The sequence below is a fragment of the Mustela nigripes genome, chromosome 16 (genome assembly GCF_022355385.1).
Source record: "Mustela nigripes isolate SB6536 chromosome 16, MUSNIG.SB6536, whole genome shotgun sequence".
In the NCBI taxonomy this organism is placed as follows: domain Eukaryota; kingdom Metazoa; phylum Chordata; class Mammalia; order Carnivora; family Mustelidae; genus Mustela; species Mustela nigripes.
In genome coordinates, this window is record NC_081572.1 from 11,673,860 (window position 1) to 11,676,924 (window position 3,065).

General features: G+C 46.1%; 1 long non-coding RNA gene across 1 annotated transcript; it reads left to right on the top strand.

Annotated features, from left to right (window-relative positions):
• The first annotated feature begins 881 nt into the window (after positions 1 to 881).
• LOC132003471 (uncharacterized) lies at positions 882 to 2,777 on the top strand. Its single transcript, XR_009400214.1, has 3 exons — positions 882 to 981; positions 1,436 to 1,639; positions 2,654 to 2,777. It is a non-coding gene; the product is annotated as an uncharacterized LOC132003471 (long non-coding RNA).
• The last annotated feature ends 288 nt before the right edge of the window (positions 2,778 to 3,065 follow it).

Consider the following 3,065-nt stretch of genomic DNA (forward strand, 5'->3'; position numbering starts at 1 on the left):
TCTCTTTCTTTGCAAGGAAGTTTTGAGGACAAGATCCAGGGCTGGCAGCGTTGTGTGTTGGAGAAAAAAGAAAGAAACAAGCTTGAGAAAATGGGTCTCCTCGATTTTCACGGCATCAGTCAGAATATCCAAGAGACGCAGTGGAAACCATTCCAGAATGTTCATTCCTGTTTGGCGGAGCACAGAGAAGAGAAGAAAAACAAAAGACCCAGACAGGGAGCCAAGTCAGGGTGGGCACGGAGGCCCCAACCCCTTTTCATAACCACACGAAGCCACCTATCCATCCAAACACGGGCCCCAGGATCACAATGACATCTGAAACTTCTTTCAGGCATTTCCTTTCCTTTCAGGTCTCTTTGGGTTCCTCAGCCCAGATGTTGCTAATTTTCCATCTTTTCAAAGCTCTCCATTGCATTTAAAGTCAGAATGCATCCTATTCACCGCTTCTGAATCTGAGGGGGAGGAAATCACAGAGGTCAGCAGGCCTTTTAATATAGAAAGTAAATGAGGAAAGCTGTGTGCGAATGTGTGAGTGTGTGCGGGCACACACAGCCTGTTATTTCCGGCCTTAATCCACTTTTCAGCTCCACTGTGCAAGATCACAGGAGAGGCTTGGGCAGTGCCTCTGAGAAAGGTTCCTCACATCTCCAGGAAAGGAGCTGCTTCCCCCAAAGTTGCCTTTTCTAGTTGCCTGGGTCCGCTCTGCCGACCTCAACCAAGCTAATTACTGGTCAGCGAGTGGCCACTTTGAACTAGTCACACACCAGAGGCCCTCTGAGGATCTCGTTGGCTAGGCGACTGTTTTCATATGTTGCCTATTCTGTTTACCTGTGGCAAAGGGCTCATTCTCTCCCTCACTTGAGGCAGAGCAGGAAGGAAGCCAGGAACACGGGTTCTTCTGACAAGGCTGACCAGCAAGAGGTCTCCTGAAGAAATGAAATTCGGCTGCTGTTATTCAGAAAGACAGCATGGGGAATGAAGGTGAGATACTGGTTTCCATCCCGCATAAACACTAAATTTCTAACCTGTTCACGGTCACCTGCAGAGGTGCCAGTGCAGTGGTAGGCTTGGAGAGACATATGGCTCCTACTCATAAAAGGTCGATTAGAGTGAGTGTATGTTAGGAAAACAGAAAGGTCTCAGGGTCATTTATTTTACCTTTTTTTTTTTTTTAACATGATAGGGAAAAAAAAGATCAAAAGATTTGATGGGGCTCCTCTCCTAGGATTACAAACTCATCATACACATGACTTTAATTTCTGAACCCAAAACGGGGGCAAGTGGTCTTATGATGAGGAGTATACATGGAAACTATGGGAAAGAAGATCTTAAATTTGACTGCCCCAGAAATTATAGGGTGGTGGTTCTCAGTGGAGGGCAATTTTGGATTTTGTCTATTGGATAAAGACCAGGGATACTGCTAAACATCCTACAGGGCAAGGAACAGTCTCCTGCGACAGAGAAGTCTTCACCCGCCATTGAGAGACCCTGGATAGGACCAGTCACATGAGCCGATCTGACCACCAAGGCATAGGGAGGTGTGGTCTTCCCAAGGGCCCAGAAGAGGAGAACCTGAAGCCTTGTTCCTAGAAGTCTCACCGCCAGTTAGCTCTGAGGAGCTGGGTGGCAAAGCCATGAGGTATGCGGGCTTGAGTGGGCACTAGAAGGAGCCAGAGCTGAGATTTTAGAAAAGCAGATCTCAGGAGAAAACAGAGGAGGCAGGTCAGAAAGGAGAAAAGTGGAACAGACTGTGCAGAAAGAGGCAGCGAGCAGGAGGTGCCTGAGGGACCCAGAAAGTAGGTGTCTTGGTCTTGGGCAGCTTCCTTCCCCCCAAGTGGCCCCACTGTGCTCTGTTTTCATGATGAGTCTAGGTCAGCACCCCCAAAGCTATACTCTGAGCCGGCGTGAATAGATTTCTGTTTCCTGCCACCAGGAGAGACTTGACTCATGCTTGCCAGTTGTAGTTCTGGAATACGTAATTCCCTCTTAAGCTTGTGGAAGGAAGCTGGACTGTCGAACATGGAGCTGCCCCAAAGATGACAAGTCTAGAGCGAGCTTTTGAAAAGAACCTGACTTTCCCCCAGCCCTGACCTCACACAGCCCATGACGCAGATGGGGCGCACGCCGCCGGCAGCCGTTGGTGTGGCTTAAAGGCTCCAGGCAACTGGTCACCTGCGGACGCGACAGTTCTGAACTGGTTCTGTGTCACGCAGCCCTTCTCAGAATAGTGCTTTTAAATGATTTAAATATTTCTAAATGAAGACAGCAACATACATAGGGCCAATCACAGTGAAAAAGAGTTCTCAGACTATTATAAAATTGAGATATAGCGCTCTGTGTCCCTGGAAATCCGTACGTTGAGAAATTCTAGGGGTACCTGGCAGGCTCGGTTGGTAAAACATGCAACGCTCAATCTTGGGGATATGAGTTCGAGCCCCACCTTGGGTGTAGAGATTACTTTAAAAAAAAAAAAAAGAAGAAGAAAGAAAGAAAGAAAGAAAGAAAGAAAGAAAGGAAAGGAAAGAAAAAGAAAGAACTCTAGGGCCAGGTTTAATCCTTAACCATAATTTCAGAGTAGTGGTAAGCATAAATTACACTAAAAGATACATGCAACAACTATAATATGATACAAGAATCTCTATTCATTTTGTAGGCAACAGAGTAACAGATGCCATTAATACTATTGTGATTTGCTTCCTGCATTTGTAACTGAAAGATATGCCGGATTTCTATTTGAGGTTTGTGAAAAGAAAGATATATTTTATTGTTTAATAAAAACAAATACAGGGATGCCTGCATGACTCAGTGGGTTAAGCCCCTGCCTTCGGCCCAGGTCATGATCTCAGGGTCCTGGGATCGAGCCCCGCGATCCAGCCCCACGTCGGGCTCTCTGCTCACCAGAGGACCTGCTTCCCCCTCTCTCTCTCTGCCTGCTGCTCTGCCTACTTGTGATCTCTGTCTGTCAAATAAATAAATAAAATCTTTAAAAAATAACAATAAAAACAAATACAGATTTTATTGTTCATGGAAATATACACATATTTTTCCTGCCATGTTCATGGATG